At 40.8% G+C, this 24660-nt stretch overlaps 1 long non-coding RNA gene across 2 annotated transcripts in view; it reads right to left on the bottom strand.

Moving 5' to 3' along the window:
- LOC126931001 (uncharacterized) overlaps positions 1-24660 on the bottom strand; it is a 107082-nt gene that overhangs the window by 69181 nt on the left and 13241 nt on the right. Inside the window, exon 2 of one of the 2 annotated variants that reach the window (XR_007717761.1) lies at positions 23479-23600. The exons of the other annotated variant lie outside the window; for it this stretch is intronic. This is a non-coding gene — a long non-coding RNA (uncharacterized LOC126931001). The remainder of the gene's footprint in view (positions 1-23478; positions 23601-24660) is intronic. 2 annotated transcript variants of the gene reach the window in all.

Below are 24660 nucleotides of genomic sequence, written 5' to 3'. Positions count from 1 at the left end.
TATATATGTGAATAGGTAAGTATGAAAGTACACATTTGGATATGCCATTTTCTTCTCTCGTATTCTCAGGGAAATGTGTCTTGCTTTTGAGAAATAAATGTACTTACTTTTTATTTACATGCCAATGGTTCCCATTCCCATTTTTCATTGACTTCTATTAAAAAGAGAAAAGGATGTCACTCTGCTTGCTCCAGTTAGTCTGAAGACCACGTTCAATATTTCATCTCTGCTGTACTCAGTGACACAGTACATGGAGCTAGCATTGTTGTTATGGTCAGATAAGCAGCTTAGCAAGATGACACTAGAGTTTGAGGGAGATGTGGCCTGAGTTCCTCTTCTTCCAGCTTCTGATGATCTGATACTATGCCACACAGTGTGCTTGTCCTATGCCAGTCTGTGCTGAGATGGGTATGTCTTTGAATCAAGGTCCTTTCAATTATTTCCAAGTATTCTCAGTCTCTTCATGTGCAATGCCATCAATCCAAGTTCAATTTAAGAATCATCTTTACCAACTGATTTCAATAGAAAGTAATTTTTCTCCAATATCCCCTGAAATACTGGCTGCCTGCCTTATGTGTTACCCAGGCATGGATTTTCTTTATAAGCTGAGTATTCTGTGTCTGCCTTCTTTGCATTGCTGCTGTGACCTGGAGGTGGGAGAGAAAAATGGGAGAAGAATGCAAGGAAGGAGAGTCATGTTCTGATTGGAGTCAAAAGTTTCCTTTTGTGCATTTCATGCCCTACGTCCCACCATCAGACATTCTTCTGAGTCCAGTTGCTCAAGAGTAACCACTATCCAACCCATTCTTGCCTGCCCAATACCAAACAGGCAATACAATGCAGGCACAATATGAGGAAATCATGCATGTCACTGGCCCACTGATCTTGCAAGGTGTACAAATAAAATTGCTTTAATAACTTCTATTACCATAACATATTATGGTAATAGTATATTAAATATAACATGATATTTAACAATATAACAATATATTAAATATATAATATTTAATAATATAACAATATATTAAATATAACATATATTTGATATATTACATTATATATTCTTATTGAATATTAAATATTATAGCCATAATACTTAACAACAGGTAAGTTGACAGGTGCTGACCATTCAGAACAGACATGTGGAGTAATTAACTGGTACATAGTGACTAAATGTTACTTATTGGAAATGTTGGGTTTTGGAAAATTTTTTCCATTATTTTCTCAGAAACTTGTGGCATAACTAAAATTTGTCCTTAGAACACGTGTATGGACAAAATATTGTAACTGAGTCTGCTCCAAGATAGGAAGCAGAGCCCTACAGGGCACACAAGAAAAACAGCATAAAGCCACCACCTTGTCAGCATTTGTAACCCATCTGCCTGTACTACACCCTTATTGCTAGTCTCAGGCAATCCCATGGGGCAGTCACTCTGCCTCAGGAATGCCAGTGAGCAGGAGTGGGCAATTTGACGTGTATCTTCCGGGTGATTGCCAAATCAGAGCCCTGCCCTAAGCCTTCTGTTAACACCCTTCCAACCCTGACAGGCCAGCCCTTTGGCCTTCCTTGCTCAGAGAAGTTTTATTTTCTGAAAGAAAAGAAATGCTAGGCCTTTCTTATGCAAGAAGCAAGGGATCATGGGGCAAGCAACTGACTGAAAAAAAAGAGGTTAAGGACTACTTCCCTGGGGGCATGAGATTCAAGTATGGAAGGGCTCAAGGTTATCCGAGAGTAACCTCGCCTGCGAGCGCTCAAAACGGGTCCTGATGTGCCTTTGCCTACGAGTATTCACAATGGGTTCTGATGTGGAAGGGGTTCCTGGTTTGCTTTTCCAAAGTATTCTAGTAAATCAAACCATGAGTGTGAATCTGTTACAGGTAGTCATGCATGAGCAGGGCAGGAGAGGGTTCTTCCCCCACCCACTAGAAATGTGGGGTGATTGTTTGGCAATCATCCCAGTGCCTCTCTAAAAATGGTAATTCTGCAGCCAGGGAGAGACAAGCTCCTGATGGTCCACACCTGTTAACACTAAACGTGTTAACCGAATGCAGACCCCAGGGAGCAGCAGCTTCTTGGGCATGCGTGTTAAGAGACAAAATGGCGAAGGCTGACGTTCCAGGGGCACAGGCCACCTGAAAAAGCCTCAGATGGGCATGCGCATAACTCCCAAAACAGGCTGTGTGTGCTCAATTCCAAAGAGTAAGGAAAGCACTGCTCAGGCAAGCCCACCCTAAGGAAAGAATCTTGGGAAAGAGGCGAGCCTATAAAGTCATAGGATCAGGATTAAAGGCTTTTTTTTTTTTTTTTTTTTTTTTTTTTGCCTGTCTTCTTTTTCTCTCTTTGACTTTCAGGCGGCCACTTGGATCTCTTCCAAGGGATCTTTCTTGTCTTATTAAGGCAGGTGAGGATGTCATTTGATCTGAGCTTTTCATTCCTTTGTTAATTTCCCAAATATAGAGCTCCTCTCCACACAAGGCAGCGTGGTGAGATGAGTAAGACAGAGTCCTTGACTTAAAGATACATACAAATCCCCATCCCTTCCGTTCACATTCTCAGGATAATTGTTTCGTTTCCTCAATGTGAGTTAGTAATTACAGAAAGTGACATGAGGCCAGGCGCCATAATTACAGAAAGAGACATGAAGCCAAGTGCCGTGGCTCACACCTATAATCCCAGCACTTTGGGAGGCCGAGGTGGGCGGATTACCTGAGGTCAGGAGTTCGACAACTCCTAACCTCACGGTGGTCAGGATGGTGACCAACATGGTGAAACCCCGTCTCTACTAAAAATACAAAAGCCAGGCATGGTGGCAGGCACCTGTAATCCTAGCTACTTGGGAGGCTGAGGCACTAGAATTACTTAAACCCGGGTGGCGGAGATTGCAGTGAGCTGAGATCACGCCACTACACTCCAGCCTAGGCAACAAAGTGAAACTCCATCTCAAAAAAACAAAAACAACAACAAAAAAAAAAAAAAAAAAAAAAAGGAAAGAAAAAAACATGATAATCTGACATTTTCTGTTCATAGAGAATCATGGGAACCATTATAACAAAGAAGTCAAGAGTGCTGGTGTGGAGTGGACCTTGATTTGAATACTCATTCAGCTCTGCCACTTACTAGCTGTAGGCTCATATGCAAGTTACTATCCTCATCTGTTAAAAAGGAATAATATCTAATGTTATATAAAATGTAAAAATTATTTCACACAATGCCATTCACATAGTAAATGTTCAATAATAGTTAGCAAAAACCTCAGGACATATATAAGTGGCAATGTGAAATTAATACAGCAGAAGCTCAGTTCACATAGATGTTAACCCTTCAAACAAGCCCTGCATTGTATGAGTATCCCACAAAAAGAGTAAGGGAAGAAGATCTTATATCATTGGAGTGAGTGACCACCATGGACCAGCCACCGTTACTCACTTTACTTCATGTAACCCGCACAATAGCCTCATGAGGTAGATATCATCACCATTTTGCAGATGAAAAAACTGAAGCTAAGCAAAGCTGACCTGACCAAAATCACATAGCAAGTAAGATAGGAGTCCAGCTTCATCTCATTCCAATATGAGTGCGTTTTCCTCTTTTCCATTGGCTCTCAAAGTTTGGTCTTAAAGGGGCTGTATCAGCATCACCTGGGAACTCATTAGAAATGCAAATTCTCAGCCCTACCCCAAACCCACTGGGTCAGAAACTCTGGGGTTGCGGCCCAGCCATCTGTGTTTCACACTCAGATGACACACAATCAAGTCTGAGAACCACTACTCTAGCCATGCGTTTCCTCTTCAATTAGGATCCGACTCCTTATTTTGTATTTAACAAGGAGTATGAAACAAAGCCCGGGCTCTGAATTTGAATTCGTCAACAATAATGTGTCAAGTAATCTTAAACAAGCAAACCTTTGGCCCATTCCAGCCCATAGTGCATGTGCAGAAGAAAAGTAGACATTAATGTTGGGGCTATTTTTTATATTCTTAAACCCGTAAGCTAGTCTCCTTAGAGGATATTAAAGCTTTGCTGGTGTCACAACTAGTGGTGTCACTTCCCACCATTCCTGTTAGTCTTGGGCAACATGATACATGTATTAAGCTCCTACTATGTGCCACTGGGAGAAGAGTGGAGAACAAAATCAGCAAAGCCTCCCCTCAAGGAGCATATGATCCAATTCCCAGCAGGGGACTCTTATTGATCATTCCTAGAATCCCAAGACCCTCCTCTTTTATCGTTCCCCCTACCAAACCTATCTACATTTAGAGTGGGAATAACTATAACTTCTAGGCAAGTAACTGTAACTCCTAAGATCATTTACTCAAACTCCCCTGGATCACACACAGCCTGTCCACCCAATGTAGCATAGCTGACTCCTCTGGTCTGAATGTGCCCCCTCAAAATTCACATGTTGAAACCCTGACCCCCAAGTGGATAGTAATTAGGAGGTAAGGATTTGGGGGGGTTACTGTGACTCATGCCCTCATAAAAGAGACGCCTCGTCCCTTCCACCACGTGAGGACACAGCAAAAAGGTACCCTCTATGAACCAGAAAGTGAGTCCTCACTAGACAATGAATCTGCCAGCGCCTTGATCTTCCACTCCCCAGCCTCCAGAACTGTGGGAAACAAGTTTATAAATCACCCAGTTTATGATATTTTGTTATAGCAGCCTGAACAGACTAAAACACTGACCAAATGATAAGGATCAGAGAAAAGCAAATCAAGCTTGGAGAAACCATTTTCCAAGCACCTACTGTACCAGCAGCCCAAGAATCATTCAGAATTATCCTGGCCATTATGCTGTGTGCCCGTGAATCTCAGCATGGGTCTGAAGAATCAGCTCTGCCAAGCCAGGACCCAGATCCTCCAGCATTTTAGTTCAGTGTTCTCTGTACTCCCCGGGTGATGGTGTGATGCTGGAGTCATCACAAGTCATCAACCTCACTAGCCAAACGGCAAATACCCTGAATTTGCTTATTGACTATGAGAACCACATTGCTTCACACTGAAAACAAGTACTATTTGAAGAATAAAAGGACTCCTAATCTATATTCCACCTGCCGCTAGCTCTGTCTTTGAAAGCCATTGCCTTCACTGAATGATTCCAGCTGGTGCTCTCTTATGTGCTGGCTTTTATGGGCTGTAAGGACGGATACATAAGGTGTAGGTCAGTTTTTTAGGGAATGTAGAAGCCTTGCCCTCTCGACTCAACACATGCTTCTCTTTTCTTCTTCCTTGTATCCTGGAATTAATGGGGACAAATGTTGCTAAAGCATCTAATTAAATGTTCTTAGACAATTCTGGTCCGTACACTGACCAGGAAACAGAAATGACTTCATCTGAAAGAAGAGAACTAATATATGTGGGAAAGAGGAGTGATCGACTGTAATATTTATGTTTTCCTGTCTCCTATGTGAATTCATAGGCAACTTCCAGAATAAAATCCTTACATGTTTTTTCCATCAATTGAAGAATTTGAATCTCCCTTATTGGCAGAGTTTTTCCTTGTTTAAATTTCCCTCCCACCTCACAATGTGCCTGCTACAAGTTTGTGTCATAAATCCTAGTATAAAATTCCCTGTTGCTTAACTTGCCCATAAATGTGGAGCATGTAGTCATGTTATATGATTCCTGACCTGAACATAAATTTCCTGTAGTCTAGAGGTGCCTTAAGGAGGAGCTAATATGTTCACCTGCTTGTTTTCCAGGCAATAATCCCAGAACAGGTGAAATGGGGAGGAAATTTAAATAAGATCAAAAGGTAGGTTCAAAAGAATGGACAAAGCCATCTGGAATGCCTCAGTGCTGCCCATCTCAAATATAAGACCCAGTGGAGTTTTAAGTGAAATTTCTAGTTTTCCCTTCTTTTTGACCAACTAAATGTCAGAAACAAAAGATAACTAGAAATTCCACTTAAAATTCCACTGGGAATTTTAAGGAGGATGCTCATTTTTTCCAGAGGTTGGGTAAGATAAGAGCAAGTGAAAAAATACTGGTTTCTTCTAAGTTCATTGTCAACAACCTCTTTCTCCTCTTCATCCCCTAGCCTCCACTCTTGTTGCTTGAATGTGTGTTTAGCTTTCTCTAGCATTTTACCTTGCAGAATGAGCTTGGGGCATTTGGAAGTTATTTGTTGAGTTATACGGGGAGATTTTTATTTTGGATTTCAATTTACTCTGCAGATGACAACACTGCATTGCTGAAAAGAATTTTCTGAACAAGAAATAACTGTTCCACTATGCACTCATAAAAATTAAAAATAAAAAAGTTAAAAAGAAACAACTGTTCCAGTAGGAGTGTAAATTGATACAGCCTTTAATATAATTTGGTAATATGTATCAAAATCCTTGAAATTATGACCATTATTTGACCCAGTAATTCCACTTGTATGAATTCATCCTTAAAAATTATTGTACAAAGACAAGAACAGATATGAACAAGGATGTTCATTGCAGCATTGTTTAGTACAGTAGAAGTCTGAAACAACCTAAATGTCTAGAAATAAATGATTGGTTAAATAAATTCTGCTAAATCCATAATGAGAACTATTATGCAGTCATTAAAATGATGACGGAGATTACAGGTTTGTATAAGGATGAATGTCTATCTTCTGGTAGCCATTTATGCCTCGTCTTCCATTATTGGAATGCTAAGCATGTGGGAGTTATTTATAGCCTACTGCTCAAGGTCATTGCCAAAGTCTGATTGCAAAAATTCAAAAATTTGCAACCTCAGGCATAAATGGGTTAATAAGTGAAAAAAGCAAGCTACTAAACAAGTTGTATAGCTATTATCTCTCTAAAAATTATATGTATATGCACATATGATTTATGAAATGTCTCCTATGAAATTCTTTTTAACAGACCACACACTGAAGTTCAATAAGTACACATTAAGAATTTGTCATGCTAAAATACGATTATGTTTTGTCCTACAATTATATATAGTGAAGTAAAATCCACAAGTATTTCGCATTAAGATTTGAGCCTTCAAAGCCTCTCCCATGTTGGGCTCATTATGCTCATGCTATTTTTGGGTCAACATGACATGCCTCCCTCTTCCATTTTGAATGTTTTTCATTGAAAAAGAAAAAAAACAGGTTTTATTTGCGGCAGTTTTTAGGAACTCTGACATAAATAAGAACACACACATCCAGGACAGCTATTTACACATAGTGTCAGAAAATATTTCATTGTAGTGGCTTCTCTTGAATAGAGGCCAAAGCCTGAGTTGGAATTGGCTAAAAAGAAAAAAAAAAGCCTTACAAGTAAGTTTCTCTAGAACAGATTTAGTGCACATTTCTGTGCAAGAGCTTTAAACACATTTCCATTCTAATTAAAAATATAATTGGCAACATACGTCTTTATGCTATGAATATTTTGGTAGAGGCAATTCAAAGGCCAGCAATTATATACACCTCTAAAAAGCTTAATTATTCACTAAAGGAGAAAAACCAGTTTTTAAACAAACAAAAAAAGCTGTAATATTAACTTTTGACATCTAATTCTCCAACTTTGGTGACTTACTATTATAAATGATGCTATAAGCTGAAATCAAAAACAAAACTCCTACTCTAGCCACTAGTGTAACCCTCAACTCTGGCTGCCCGCCCTCATACAGTGACCACCCACTAGTGATTCTGACTTCTTATGTCTGGAGTAGAACCCACACATCAGGATCTTTTAAAAGCTTCCTATGGACTCTAATACATAATCATAATTTAGAAGTCCTGTACCTTTATAACTTATAGCCCTTGATTAGCAATTACTCCAACACCTGAAATGAATGAAGTGCTATAAGATTTAAACAGTCTTAAAACATCACTTAATCCAACCCTTATTTTGCAGCGGAAGACACTCAGGCCTGGCAACTTCCTTTATTATTTTCTTATTTTAGCGATAAAAGAGAGGGTGAAACCTAGAGTTTCCCAGAGGATTGTCTTCATCCCCCTCTCACATTTACTCAATTCTCAACTATTTTTTCCCCACTAGGCACAAAATTCTATAGCCACCATCTCCCTATTCAGTGAGTGGGATTTTAAGTCCTCAGTACAGACTAGGACAAAAGCCACTTTGCTGAATACTTTTGCTGCACCCAGCATTAGCTCACATCACCACAACTCTATAAGATGGGTACTATCCTTTCTCCATTTTATTGATAAGTAAACTGATATTCAAAGGACTTAAATATTTTGCCCAATGTCAGACAGCTGGAAATGGTAGAACTGAGATAGGAACCTAGATCTACTCAACTTCAAGTCATCAGAAAAGAGAATGATAGAGGAGCTCCACCTGGGGTAAACCCACAACCCAAAGTCCTGGTTATTATTAACTTAGAGATGAGATCTCACAAGAACCTATTCATATATTTCCATTTCCTTGTGTACTGCCAAGACAGCAGGAAGCAGAAATATAGCAATTGAATGGGAAGATGAGAAAAGTAAAGCTCTTGATACCAAGGGTAAAGGCTTTGTTGAGGAAATGCCACAAGTAATGTTCATGGGCCTTTACCTGTAAGGCAGAAGTGCAGTCAGGAGTGCTCGGCTTTCACAGGACGCAAAAAACTCTGCCGTCATCCCTGGCAGGCCACCCAAGCAAAGCCTACGGCTGATTCCCTTTGAAATGTTCGTCAGGTCTCACACTATCCATTGCGTGTGCTCCTCAATCTACGCAGCACTCCCTTTCCCTCCTCCTTCACCTGGCTAACTCCTACTCATCTTTCAACATCAGCTCAGTCTTCCTGGGCCCCCCGATCTCTGAAGACCATATCACGTAGTCCTCTTTTGTGCATCCATAACAGCCAGTGATACTGCCATCAAACCTTGCTAGGTTGACTTGTCTATTTACTTTTCTGCCTGCTACCAAAATGCCAGTTCCTTTCAGTTAGACCTGCGTATCCCACATACACAGGCCTCAGCCCATTCCCTAGCACGGAACAGGCACTCAAAAAACTGATGTGGGAATAATACACAAATAAACAATAAATGTGTACTCATTCCAGATAGGTGGATAGAATAAAGCATGGCAATGCATTTGGAACAGATAAAATGTTATGCTTTTCTTTATAATTATAGTTATAAAAATTATTTCCTTTACAATTCACAGTTGGCATTACCACCTCTCTTAGGAAGGGAAGTATTTTGTTCTGAAAAATTATTTTACCCAAACTGGAGCGCTCAGTGAGATGCTCCCCTCTCTCCCTACCTCACTCCTCTCCCCTGGTTAGGTCCTATAGTGAGGCTAGGACCAAAGCTCCAGAAATACGAATGAAGTTATTCTGCATCAAAAAGGAATGCACTTTGAAGTTTCATGGGCAATCCAGGAGGGAGTGTGCAGATGAGGAAGAAGAAGTCAGTGAGATGCTGAAAGCCTACATATTCTGCAATGTGGTTAACTCCTATTGACACTACAGTTCAAAAAAAGAAAAAACTAAACTCATGAATTATGCATGAATTTTTTTGTTTATTTTTGTAGGCTTTTTTAGATTTTTTGAGGTATAATTAACAATTAAACTTGTTACAATCAAACTTCAAAGCATACAATATGATGTTTTGATATACGTACACATTATGTAATGATTACCATGATCAAACTAATTAACATATCCATCACCTCATATAGTTACATTTCTGTTGTGGGGAGATTACTTAAGGCCAACTCTCCTAGGTAACTTCAAGTACACAATACATTATTAACTATAGTCACTGTGCTGTACATTAAATCCTGGAACTTATTCATCTTAGAACTGCACATTTGTATCCTTTGAACCCACATCTCCCCATTTCTCCCACTCCACCCCACCCTGCCCCTGGTAACCACCATTCTACTCTCCATTTTTATGCTAAACCCATGAGTTCTTAAGTTGTTTTAACATGTTGTAGATTCAAAGTGGCAGCCAAGTTTCACACTGTAGTTGATGTGGAGCAGGATGGAAACAGCCCATTAGGACAAAAGAGCAAAAAACAATGATTTCATCAGCTTCTCAGGCTTCCTCTAATGGCCTCCCCTGCAAAGCAGGACACTAGGAAAACTGCTAACCTGTTGAACAGACAACAGCCCTCAAAAGATGATGGAAGCAATAAAGGAAGCTGCTGAATGAGCCAACAAATGAGGAGATGCGGTTGCAGCTAACTGCACAAGTCAGAATATTAGCTTAGAGCTTATTCGATGGGGCAAATGCAGTCAGACCTGGCAACTGTAGCTACTTCGATATAATGGACTGTCCAGGGCACAGCCCCAGCACTCAGAACAAGGGCTTCATCTCCTAAGTCACCAGGACATCGAGAATGGCCGAGGCTGCCACATGGAACACACAATCCAAGGCATCCCCTGAGGGTTGACCATAAATGCCCCCTGGTCGGGGGTGAGGAAAGAAAGGGCAGGGCAGCTCAAACACATTCCACCACGCAGGATGGACTCAGGACTGAGGCAGGGACCCAGACTTAGGAAAAACAGAATGAAAGAGGATGTTAGGAGGTGAACTATGTCAGGAATAGTCAAAGGAACTGGGAAGGCTTGGCCAGAGAAGGCACGACCTGGGCATGAGAAGGGTGTGTGGCTTAAGGGGAGAGATAGAAACTCTTCCTATTTTTGAAAAGTTGCCCCACAAGGGCAAAATGAAATGTGATCTATGTGGCACTAGAGGGCAGAGCCAAGACTAATGAGTGAAAAGTTTTAAGGACGCAAGATGAGGAAGTCGCCTCTAGCATCACGGTTTTCAGTGGTGACAATCCTGCCCCATAGGGAACATTTTGGAAATTTATACAGGCTTTTGTGACTTCTAATATAGTCATACTAGAGCATTTACATGTTAAAATACAAACATTTATTACAAGTTTCTTTCCTGGTCCTTCTCCTCTGTATTACAGTTAAGGCAAAATTCTTACTTTAAAAAGATTATATGTGTTAGTTACATTATGCATAGATTTCATTTTGGAGTAGAAAAGAAGCTGTTACCAAATACACATTATGAAAATGGGGCCAAAAATACATTATGAAATTGAGTTTGCCAGCAATGGGACCTGCTGCTCTGGCAGAAAAGTGACAAACCAAAGGATCTTGGCCAAATCTGCCTATAAGCATTTTTGTGGGGTATGTTCTGTATTCTTCAAAATTTTGAATTAGTTGCTGACATTTAAACCCTGGGAGATATGAACACATCCAGCAAGTGGGCTGCACTGCTGCTTGGCAAAAACTCACCCTGGAAAAGGTAAGACAGCTCCCTTTGGAAAGGGGATCCATGTCTCTGGCCACCCGTCTGCACCCAGGCTCGCTTCACCCGCTTACACCATTGGCCGTGGCCTTTAGGGATCCGATTGTGGCTCCTGCTCTCCAATTCAAGCTCTCAATAAATCAACATAGTGCGCATTGGGGCTGGCATTCCTCCCTGGCAGAGATCCTATATGGGAGAGTGAGGGAAGACTGACTCATCTGCCTGGAAAGAAATCTCAACTTTTCAAGGTTGTGGCTGTTTGGGGGAATCTCATAAAGCCTATTCATGCTTCCCCAGAGAAGTACACAGCCACACAAAAGGTTACTTATAATTTCAATAGATATTGGACCCCTTATATCTTATTCTGCTCAAAATTAAGATTCCAGCTCTAATATGCTGTGGAGCCCAGCTGGCTAACCAAATCATACTTCCCATCCCAACTCTAATTTGGGAGATTTTTTCTATGTGTAATCAGATAATTTTTGATAGACTCCCCATAGGGATAACAACATTTAGTCTGCTACACCTGTGGACAGTCGGGCAGCTACTGAATGCTAGTGAAATAATGGTTCTTTGAGTCAAGCAAGTAAGTAACATCTAAAATCTGCTATTCTTGGAAGCTGCCTGCTTCCCAGAGGTCTCCAGCCCAACCACAACCGATAAATAAAATCAATTTTAAGACCAGATGCCCTCCCTCTCCAGTGACTCCTTAGGCCTGTAATTAAACAACGAAGACAGAGATATCGACTATGTTAGTGAGCTTTAAAAAATGAAATGTGGCATCATTTATTTTCTGGAGAACAAATGCCTTGAAGCTAGTGCCTGGTCATATTAATATTTCATTTTTATGTTTGTCTTGCCAGTGATCCCCCAGTCCCTTCCTGCTTTGCAGCATTCTCAGACTTCTTCAGAAGTCATGCATTTAAAAATATGTTTAAATACACATTCTTATAAAAACCGATTTCTCCTTGGTAAGAGGGGAGGGTTCAAAATACCCAGCATCCTCCCAAAAAATTACCAAGAAGCCTTTAATTTGGCACTTGTCCTTCCTGTGATTTAAACTCATCAAACCACAGCTGTCCCTGGATAAAATTAGAATCAGATATAACAAAAACAAGATATATAGAAGACTACTGGGAACAATCTTTAGAGATGATAAAAAAAATAATAAATATGGAGAGAAACTGTGCTTTAAAATCATACAATTTTAGATATATCCAGATCAATATATTAATACAAATACTGTGAAAAGTTGTATCATAGAAGTTGAATAATATTTTCATAAAACAAGGCAGTGTTTTCACAAGGCACCTTTCATCAAGCAATCTTACAACTTCAGAAAGCACTGGATAGAAAAAGGGAAATATTCCCCAAATCCAATAAAGCTCAGTTGCGCCATTTAAAATAACTGCCAAGAAATGGGACATTCTGGGACAGAATTTTGGATCAAACTACTATGTTATTATATCATTGTTTAGAAATGGAAACTCAATTATGTTACAGAATGGCCTTTGTGAATTACTAAACGACTTTGAAATAATAGATGAAAACTTTCTTCTCAGATCCACTCTCACTGGAATATGAGTGCTTTCTCTACTTGGCGTGAAATACATGTCCTTAAGAGAAAATTGTTTCTGGCCAGAAATGCTCATGCATTATGGCAAGGAGCAGAACTACAGCTTTTACTTAAAGCTTTGCACCATAGTGAGTTTTATACAGCGATAGAAATGCCCAGAAATGGGTCTCAGGGAGACTGTTTGTTGCTGTCATCGTTGACTTAAATTGCATACCCTTTGTGTTTTCCAAAAGCCAAACCCTTATTCACCTGTAAATATGCCAGAAAGTGGGGCAGTGTATCAATAAAATAATGCCCCAACTCCAGCTGATACTAACTAGTGCGTGTGCTAAAATAATACAATAAAAAGAAACTCTTGGACTTTAGCAAATTAAGTGGAAAGAGATATGGAAAAGTTCAAGACCAGTCAATAAAGTAAATAAACTATTTCTGTCCACCAGTCAAGTTTTGGAAGAGTTCATATAGATAAGTTTTACTACCCTTCTGGCATTAAGACATTAAAAGCTCCTTCTGGTCTTATGGATTTATTTTTTTTATTTATTTTTATTAATTAATTAATTATTGAGACAGAGTCCCCCTCTGTCACCCAGGCTAGAGAGAAGTGGTATGATTTAGCTCACTGCAACCTCTGCCTCCGGGTTCAAGCAATGCTCCTGCCTCAGCCTCCTGAGTAGCTGGGATTACAAGCACCCACCACCATGCCCAGTTAATTTTTGTATTTTTAGTAGAGATGGGGTTTCGCCATGTAAGCCAGGCTGGTCTTGAACTCCTGACCTCAGGTGATCCACCCGCCTTGGCCTCCCAAAGTGCTGGCATTACGCGAGCCACCGCACCCAGCCTGGGTTTATTTTTAACAGAGTTATGAATATAACCAAAATCAGATCCCATCTGAGTACATTGCCTCCAAGATCCAGATCTTCTGCTTCAGGATCACCATGTGAGTGTCTGCAGCAAAACCTTCCAGCCAAGTGGAAATCACATGGCACCCACCACCTAAACCCTACACGTTCCTGTGCAGGCCTATCCCTTAGGTAGGACAAGTTGGGCAGTGGCTCTGGACCCTACATTTAAGGGGCAAGGATTGAGAAAGCCTTAGGGTACTGCACCATATCCTCTTTTCTGAATACCACTAACTTCCATCTCCAACTTTCTGTCCCAAATGGGCTTTGAAAAATGAGAATAGAGTGGACTCCTTCCAAGTGAAACTTTCTAGTGTGGGTCCCATACAGGTTTTATTACCCTGGTCCCAGACCCCAAGTCCCTGCTTTAAGCTATGGCCCTGCTTTAAGTACATTTCAGTAGTGGCCTTTCCCGGAGTCCTGAGAACTCAGAAGGAGGTTGTGGCAGGCCCTGCAGCACCAGGTCTCTTTCCTCCTCCAGAGATGGGGTTGTGTGGGCCTTCAACTGGGAAAGAAACTCCAGAAAGGCACAGGATATAGATCTATATTTTGTCTCTCAGATGAGACCATTTTAAGATGTCATCAGAGACTGTTTCTGAACATATTTTCTAAATCTAACATCAAACAAATTAATGCCTCAAGACACACTTTGGATTTCATATTACTTGGCTTTATTTTATTGAGGGAGTCAATCTTGTCTTTCAATAGAATTCACTGGTTCCAACAATTAATGACATAAATCCAGGAATGAGAGTGTCAGAGAAAAATCTGTTCTGTGCCTTCTTCCTCCTCCCTTAGCCCTGGGATCATTGAGGTTGTGTTTCTATAATGCAGGAAGCTGCCTTTGATTTTTCTTTTAGAAACTATGCAAAATAAAAAAGATTTGAGGGCCAGTGTAACTTCTTGAGAAGGACAAGGAAAAGAGCCAGAATCCCAGTGGTGCCGGAAAGACTCGGGGGCACATAAACCTCAAGGTCAGTCCTGCCTAGAAGCTGAAAGAAATCATAATAAGACTTCATCTCTTTTCATCTTCAAAGTCCTCCATAAGCTCTAAATCATGTATCCCACCACACTACTGTAATCATGCGATTTGGCAGAAGCAAGAGACCTTTTATCTCTGGAGCTCAAAGCACTCTATAAATGCCAATTAATCCTTACAACTGCCCTGGGAGGTGATGGAATATTGGCGGACCTACTTTGCACATAGAGAAGTTACGTGATTTGGTCCAACCCACACAGCAAATTGGCAGCAGAAATAAGTTGGGAACTTGATCTGGAGGTTCTATTCCTGGGACACCTAAGGCTGAAAGCCTAGTCTGTATTTAAAGCATCTACATGGTAGCTGGCACATAGTAGATGCTTAGGTAATAATTTTTGAATGAATGAATAAGTTGGATATTCGTATTTCCAACTGCCTGCTGAATGTGCCTAAGCTGTGGTAACATCCCCAACTCAGGTTCAAATTTCTTATCCAAATTTACTTTGACTCTTGGGTTTCCATTCATTCACTCTCCAACCAGAACACCTACTATAGCAGAAACCCTCTCCTGAGCTCAGTAGATAGAGTGGTGAATAATACAGGCAGCAGCCGTCTCTCAAGGAATTTACATCTTGAGAAAACAAGGTAGACAATAATGAAGAATACAAATAATGTTCGATAAGAAGAGTGGAGTGATGTGACAATACATGAAAGCCAGTCGCTGGAGACCAAATGGTCATCCAGTTGCCACTGCAGGTGTAGGGCAAGAGCCATTTGCCAGGGCCCAGGGCACTAAGAATTTTTTTAGAGTTATGGCAACTTAAGGAAAGAAATTCCACTTGCTTCTATTCCACTACAATTGACAGCAAGACTTTAAGTCAGAAAAGGTCTAATGATTTGTCTTCAGAAATAATGAGAAAGAGGCAAACTGGTGATACTGTGTTGTAAGGAGTTCAGGGATGGAATAGGTGATGGCGGCTTCTGAGCTATAGGCCAGGGTTAAGACTGGTCCCCAGAGCCCGTCTGCACCTGAGCGTTGCCCCAAGGCATAATATTAAAAGTCCTGTGCATCCCAACAGAAACTGCTTACCTCTTTTATTTGCCACTCTGTCCATTCATTCACTTTATATTTATTGAGTATCTACTATGCGTCAAGCTCCAAATGCATCTCTGCCCTCAATGGCCCCACCACAAGCCAGGCCAACAATGATCCATCTCGATACTCTTTTATTTGACACACAGCATATTTTTTAGTTACAAGATGATTTTTGGCCCAGTAGTAACGAAAAAGGGGTCACATAGAGATAAATTATCAGCAGTTTTTTTGTTTGTTTTTTATCCCTGTCATGGCAAATTTGTAGTTTTAAAGTGAACTATTCAGCATCAATTGCAGTTTTTTCTTTTTTTAAAAAAAAAACTAATATAATTTATTTTTATAAAAGGAGTTTTAGGTTTACAGAAAAATTTATTGGAAAGTACAGAGTGTTCCCACTCCCTTCCTTTCCTTATCTCTCTACTCTGGATCAATCCTGGAAATGTGCTTGTCTGCTTCCGTAAAGGAGCTAATAAGATCACTAAGCACATTAACCTCATGTTTTTCAAATCCCTCTAATATTACAAAAACAATTGTTAGAAGAACTCAGGTTACAGACAAAGCTCCTGCCTTTCTCACACAGAATTCAGAGCCAGCTGTGAACACATGAAATTCCATTCATGCTTATTGGACCTAAGGGGGCATTATTATAAGGAGCAAACTCCAACATCTCTCCTGGGCTCGCTTTTCCCCTATCCTGAATTTAACTTAGTGGAGTTGAGGAAGAGGAGGTGGAGGAGAGGAGCTGGTCCTCCTGGCAATAGTAGCAGCAATACCTAGATGTCTGCAGTGCTGGTGGACTTGACTGTGAATGTTTCTATTTTTCTCAAGGTACACAACATTACCCCAAAGCCCATGAGCCTTTGAGGAAGCAGTTCTGTAAAGATGGATTCTTCAGTCACATGTTCCATATCTTGTACTTGCTTCTCCAAGTCACTGTAGTTTCCTCTTTGAACATAACTAAGTGGGCTTAAATTCCATCAAACCTCTCCTGCACTGTAACTGAAATTTAGCCTAGGGCAACAAAAATTTTCCTCACAACTGTTCACAGTTCTCTTTTCATTCTATCATAGAATTAACAATGCAGAGTAAGCCCAAAGATAGAGAGTGAAGGAGAAAATGAGAATTTAAAGGCTAGGCTGATCCTCAAATTAAAGACTTATTCTCTCTAGGTGAGGGTTCTCAGAATAGAATTTCCCTGAGCCTATCTAAGAATATGGCGGTTGGCTCTGAAACTTCTAAGAAAATCAGAAACCAACCAGCACCTCAGGAATATATTCATAGATCAACTGGAAATGCAGGAAGGGTCCTTTCTTAGAGATCATTTGATCTAGACTCCTGAAGATTTTGTCAATGAAGAAATTGTGGCCCAAAACAGTGGAGAAACTAGGCAGGCCTACATCAGAGTCAGGAGAAAACAGAAATGCAATGTCCTGATTCTTCTTACTTTTCACTATACACAGATATTGCTCCCTGCACACATGCATATATACTTAAAATCTACTTTCTACAGAGTTTAAGTTCACTTTAATCAGCTACAGACTGAAAATGAACAGGGATGTTTTGGTCAACCAAAGATATGTTAATGTCCAAAACCCCAGAAATAAGCTGGAAAAAAGTAATTGGCATTGCTGGTACCTGGAAACTGTGTGGCCCTTTCTCCCCGACACTTTCATGCCTGCAAGCAAAATTCTCTGTCACTTACATGTGCAACTATCTCTGTTTCCCAGAGATCCTGAGGGCAGCCAGCTAAGGCTAAAAGGCCTCGATGACAGAGCGACTAAAGTTTTCTCTCTATACTCTCTGGGCTGAAAGCTGGGCCTGCCCACTCTGTTCTATCCACTGCCGGTTGTAACTTATGAAATTATGCTACAGTTGATTGGGTGCCAGGTCCTGGACCAAGTGATTTTCTTTTGTCCTCACAATTACCCCTATCTGTCCAATGGGAAAACTGAGACTCAGGTGAACCCACTGGTCTCCCTCCAAAACCTGCTGCTGCCTTCCTGGCCATGTTCTGGTCAACCAGGAGTTGACTCTTCTCTGTTCTAAAAGTGGAGTGGCAGCTGTGAGGACCCCAAAAGAAGACCAGTTACAGAAGCCAAGCCAAAAATACTGATATGCTTTCTGCCCCCAGGAGTTGGAGGAACTGTACCTAAGTTCTTGGACTCAAGACTCACATTACTAAACATCAGGATGGCCAGCCACAGTCAAAATATTACAACTGGGTACCCCAAATCTACAAAACTTTTCCTCCAAGTCCCAACATTCTATATTTTGTGCAATCAATTTCCCTCCTTCCTATGACAGTCTCAGGAGGAGCATTGTGTCCTCTTCCCTGGAAAATCTCTTCTTGCCACTCCTCTTACCAGGTGACTGACTGGCCCCTGTTGACCTTCTGTGCATTTTACAGAAATTGTCCTCTTCACGGTATCTTTGCTTTGTGGTGGCAGATTGGGGGTGACATCATCACAGCCATAGCCATATAACACCAGAAGTGTCCCTGCTGCCTAGTCTTCCACCATTGAAAATCCGCCCCTTCTGTCCATATGTTGTGCTATACCAGTGAGGGGATGTTGATGTTCAGGGGGGATGAATCCATATCTGCAGGTGGATGAAGCAAGGGATTTCAATAAATGATTCTCTAATTCTTACCTAGCTGTGATGGCCTCTAAGCTCCAAGGTCACAGCTTAGGTGGCTGAGCTGACCTTTGAACCCAAATTAGCCTGGCTCACAGCTCATCACTACCCAATGCTGCTTCCTATTTCTGGAACTTTCTCCATTTTGGAGATACTCCTGGAACATCCCTAGACATGGCCTCCCACATTCCCCACTCCTACTTTCCATGGTGTTTGTCGTTGCTCAGTTTTCCTCAAACTTAAGAAATACAGAAAAATATGGGCCCACAGCTCAGTGTAAAGGAAAGTTTAAAGCTGTGGTTTTCTGTGATCACTTAGTGTCAACACAGTTATGAACCTAAAAGCAAACGTGGGCACTAAAATTAAATGGCACTGGTTAAGTGTTTGGTTATAAGGTAGTCATAGATGTGATCCAAAATCAGGTTAGATTTGGTTTTTTAAAATATCAAGACATTAAATGTATTCAGTAATAAAATATTGAAATTAAAAAGTCAAAATTTAAAACTTTTCACTGAAATGATGGATTCCCTGGGAATCCATGGCCAGCAAATTAAGCAATAGAGGGGAAGATCACCTTCCCTTTCTCACAGGTGGTGCCGGAGGCCCCCTGGACTTTGAGATAGGAGTTTGTGTGTGTGCATGCAGGAAGAGGAGGGACTCTTATAGCTAACATTTATTGAGTGCTTACTTTGTGCAAGACTGGTTAAGCACATTATGTGTTTTATTTATTTAACCCTCCTACGAGGGTTATCATCACAGCAATCTGCTATGAGCTAGGTACTCTTACCTCTGCTTTTACTGATGAACAAATCAAGACCTAGAGAGATTAAATAATTTGACCAGGGTCACACAGTTAGTGGAGAAACACTTGTCTATGGTCAAAGCTCAAGCTGCTAATCTGAACACTAGTTCTCTCTCTCTCCCACGTGCAACCCTAATGAGGAATGTCAGCACAGTCAGTCAACCTTGGTTCTCCTCACTTTCTTTTTACCACCTCTGGTTGCACCAGCACTGATTCTGGGCATCACACAAAAAGCCTGCATGGGCACTCCCCACAGCGCCAACTCAGCATCAGGCCCACGACAGTGGCTTAGGAAACACTTGGCTTGTTGTGAAGGAGTAAAATGCTTTAAACAACAGATGAGTGTGGTGTGTGTGTAGTGTTGCTTGTTTCCATTTTTCTTATTATTCCATTCCCCTTTTTATGGATCACCAAACACTGGCTGGAGCAAATCCAAGCAAGTTAACTTTCTGTTATTGACAGAAGGACAAGGAAACCAAAATGAAGATCATATTCCCCAAGTAGGCCCCCACATGCCTTCTCCATCTCCTCTGGAACCTGGTGGATTTTTGAAGAGACAAAGCTCTTACATTGCTGTTATGGGGATGAGATTTAGGGAAAAAATTATGAGGCCTAACTGATGCGAGACATTCTCTCTGACTTGGGGCAGGTGGGCTGTATTCCCAGCTGCTTGGCTCTTTCCTCTCTTCCTTGGCTATTTCAGACAGGCACTAAAGGAGCCCAGAGATATCTCCAGCGGTCACCTGAACCCCAGCTTCGGCGACCACCTCTGTCACAAAGACACTGTGCAGAGACTTGATTGAAAAAGCATATATTCAAACCTGATTGAACTTGCTAACTTAAAGAGGCATTAAAGTCAGGAAATGAAAAAGAGATGAGCTGTATTAGTTTACCTTTGGGACCCGAGATAGTATATTTATACAGTCGCCATGAGGTAACAATGTGGAAGGGTTCCAAGGCTTGGCATGATCTAACCTGCAAGTCTATTTTCTTGTTTTCCGGTCTAGAATCCTCTCCTTGGGGGAGCTGAGAGCTGTCTGGTGCTAAATGTTTCCAGCCAGAGAACTTCTAACCTCTCTCTAGAGACACTCCTGAATACATTAGTAAGTCGGATTCTTCTCTTTCATTTCACCTCACTGCCACTACTTACGTTCTTGGTACCAAGCTAAACAAGTCCCCACTTCGGTGGTTTACACGGAAACGTATTTGCTGTTTGTTTTCATGCTCCCTGAAGTCATTTCTGGGTCCTGGCTCTGTGTTTTTGGTTTCTTTAATCTCTCCTCATAAATCAGTCCCTCCGTTCCCTTCATCGTTTTATTGCCTTTCTCTGAACTCTCTCCAATTTGTCTACATATTTCTAGTGCTGGGTGTCTAAACATAATTTACTGGACGAAAAGCCATATTTGGAAGGACCTCATCAATTTATCTCTTGCCCTGAATCTTTTCAAGGGGTCTTGGGTATAGTTCTAAATACCACTGACCTGTTGACTCCATTAATTAATAATAAATATCCCCTAGAACAACCTGATAATGTTGTCATGAGATTGCATGGCCAAAAACTCCCTTAAAGAAGAGACTGTTGTTGGTTTTTTGTTTTGTTTTGTTTTTTCATATCCTCTGGTACACAGTAATTAACCAGTTTGGAGGGACCCACCTCACACCTTGGTACATTTTTTAATGAGTGGTGTTAGAGAAAGATTTCAGGGTATTTTTCACAGGTAACCACAAGCTGATGGAGGAAGGCTATTTCTAAATTGGCCGTTTAGATGGGACACACTTCCCTAGAGAAACTGTGCTGTTTGTGGTTAAGTTTAGCACCTAGTTCACAAAATATACTTAACAAAGTTTTAAAAATGTTCACAAATCCCATTGTGGCCAAGAGTAGGGTGAAAGAGGAATTCTTACATACAGGTAATAACTGTGCAAGTTGGCACAACCTTTTGCAGGGTAATTTGGCAACATGTATCCAAAAGTTTTACAAGTACATGCCCTTTGACCAATGGGTAACCAGTGAGGTTACCTCTAGGAAGTTATCCTAAAAAAAAAAAAAAATTGAAAAGGGGACAAAGATATATGTACAAAATGTTTATCCAAGTATTATCTATAGCAGTAGGAAAATATTGACAATATCCTAAAAGATTTTTTAAAGAGTAATTGGGTAAATAGAATGAAAATAGGCTACAAAGATAAATATACAAGGATATTTAGCATAGTATTATTTATAGTAGTATGAAAAACTGGAAATAACCTAAAATTTCAACATATGGTGATTGGTTAAACAAGTGGGTCTAGCTCCATATTTATTCAAACATAACAATGCCTATGGCGGCTAGACATGGTGGCTCATACCTATAATCCCAACACTTTGGGAAGCCAAGGTGGGTGGATCACTTGAGATCAGGAGTTCAAGACCTGCCTGGCCAACATGGTGAAACCTCATCTCTACTAAAAAAAATACAAAAATTAGTCAGGCGTGGTGATGATGTTTCTTTCTCCACAGGTCACCTAGGAAAGCAAGGGCAAACTTGTGTACACCTGCAGTCCCAGCTACTCGGGAGTCTGAGGAAGGAGAATCACTTGAACTTGAGAGGTGGAGGTTGCAGTGAGCAGTAAGCTGAGATTGCACCGCTGCACTCCAGCCCGGGCGACAGAGCGAGACTCCGTCTCAAAAAAAAAAAAAAGAAAAGAAGAGAAAATAAAGAAGGGAGGGAGGGAGAGAGGAAGGAAGGAAGGAAAAGATGCCTATGGCATATTGAGTTAAAAGAGCATCTGACGAAGAAGGAGTTATAATGTGATTCCATTTTTATTTAGAAAAATCTCTATCTCAGGCTGGGCACGGTGGCTGATAACTGTAATCCCAGCACTTTGGGAGGCCAAGGCGGGCAGATCATGAGGTCAAGAGATCGAGATCATCCTAGTCAACATGGTGAAACTCCACCTCTACTAAAAATACAAAAATTAGCTGGGCGTGGTGGCACATGCCTGTAGTCCCAGCTATTCGGGAGGCTAAGGCAGGAGAATTGCTTGAACCCGGGAGGCAGAGGTTGCAGTGAGGAGAGATCATGCCACTGCACTCCAGCCTGGTGAAAGAGCAAGACACCGTCAAAAAAAGAAAAAAGAAAGAAAAAAAAGAAGAAAAAAAAAAAGAATAATCTCTACCTCTAAGTTTATAAATATAAATAAATATATATACACACATATATGAGACAGAGAGATCTGGAGATAAATATCCCAAAATATTCATAATGGTTGTCTCTAAGTGATAGGCTTTATTGTCTAATCCCAATCCAGTGAGCCTGGTTACTTATAAAATTAGCAAAACCTATAAACCTTCTTTTTACTTTTTGAAGATTGAAATAAAAACCAAATCAAGGGCCAGACATGGTGGCTCACACCTATGATCCCAGCCCTTAAGGAGACTGAAGTGGACGGATTGCTTGAGCCAGGAGTTCCAGGTTGCAATGAGCTATGACCACGCCATTGCACTCTAGCCTGGGCGAGACTCTGTCTCAAAAAACAACAACAACAAACAAAAGAAAACCAAAAACAAAAACAAAAAACTAGTCAGAATATACTGGACTTGTACTATATGCAAAAGATAAATAAGGGTCACTTTCCTGCCTTGGGTAAATATGCAGCTGTATGCAGTGCTGTGAGAACACGCCCAAGCTGAGGAAGGAACCATGATAGGGCCTGGGAAGATTGTGCAAGGCTTTGGAAAGGAGGTCATGTTTCATTCAGACCTTGAAGGATGAGCAAAGTAGGAAGGGGCATTCTAATTCCACCACACTACCTCTTGAGTATCAAATTTACTTCTTTTAAAAAGAAGAAAAAAACTTCCTTCCCAGCATATTGTTGGTCTATCCCTCTAGTATGAATATAGTTACAATAATTATCTCTGTAACACACAAGTATTTAATGGTTGTGTTTGTATGATCAATGAAACAGTTAATCAATGTATGTGACCAGCATTAAGCTGATTTTGCTAACAACCTATTAAAATGGAGAAAATCAAAGATCAAAATAAATAGTTAATGGAAAATCAATTCCAACTGGACTCCCAGTAAGGAAATGTCCTGCTTAACTAAACATGTGGCCAGCACTGAGCTAGGCACGGAAATATTCTTATAAAAGTCCCCAGCCCCAGCCCTCTTCCACATTCACACCCTCATATGTGTCCAGCCTTCATCATCGTCTGCACAGGGCTGCTGCTTGTTAACTGAGTGTTGATATGTTCTCTTAAACGACATTGTGAAATATTGACTCACATCTGATGTTTCCACTCACTTTCTAGATTCTTGGCTCTAAGACAGAATAGTCAATTGAATTCCAGATGCCAGGATGCACGTATCATCAAACGGAGGAATGATCCTCTGTTGAAAGATGATGTTTCTTTCTCCACAGGTGACCTAGGAAAGCAAGGGCATGCTTGTGTGTGGACACTCACTCATACCATGTGTGCTCGGGTTGTGTGCCCAGGCTACCAAAAGCCCTTTGCATACTAAGTTATTGGTTTATCCACAGAGCGTTTTGCTGACTTCTCTCCAAAAAAAAAAATAATAATAATAACCAGCTCCTTAACCTTATTAAACCAAACACTTAAATTCTGAAGCAGCCCAGGAGAATAAGAAGAAGGAAACCACTAGAACCCACATTGCTGCACTCTCCTCAGAAGGTAGACTCACGATTTGATATGCTGGTTAAAACACACACACACACACTCTGACACATACAACGGAGGTGGCCAAAAAAAAATCAAGACATGCTAGAAGATAATTATCTTGAATTAAGGGAGGACCAATGTCTACAGATACAAAGAGCTCAAGAAGTACCAGGAAAGCACAACAATGTAAATGACTTAACATCACAGGACTGTGCACTTAAAAATGGTTAAAATGGGCCTGGTGCCCATTCAGAGAGGCATCTGACGTTCCTCTCCATGGACCCCAGAATATCATTTTCTTTCTCATGTTTACTCCAGGGCAGCAACAGAGTCAGTTATTTTTTGTCACTTGTTACCCCATTGAATTCTAATGTACACCACTTCCTAAAGGAAATTAGTCTTGAACAATGAGCAGGAGTTAACCAAACACAGAAAAGTAGATAGGGTGTTATAGAAGGGTAAACAAGTTAAGCACAGGTTTGGAGGTCTGACTCTGCATGGTGAGTACATGGAACCATGGATGTGGAGAAATCCAACATCCACTGCAAGGCACAGAAAAGCTGGACACAAGCCTGGAAAACACAGGGAAAACTAAGTCTGAGATAATATTGTATGCCACACAAGGGAGCCTGAATTTTATCTTGATTAGGATGGGAAGCTATACACAGTTTTTAGATGGGGAATGATAGACTCAGATTTGCATTTAGAAAGATCACTCTGGAAATAGAGAAGGGAGTGAAAGGCAGCAAGCTGGAGTCAGATAAGTGACTGCTGCAATCGTCCAGACAAAGAGGGTCCTGAAACTT

Source organism: Macaca thibetana, chromosome 11 (genome assembly GCF_024542745.1).
Source record: "Macaca thibetana thibetana isolate TM-01 chromosome 11, ASM2454274v1, whole genome shotgun sequence".
Lineage (NCBI taxonomy): Eukaryota > Metazoa > Chordata > Mammalia > Primates > Cercopithecidae > Macaca > Macaca thibetana.
The sequence above is the reverse complement of the archived record's forward strand: the minus strand, read 5'-3'. Positions and strand labels throughout refer to the sequence as shown.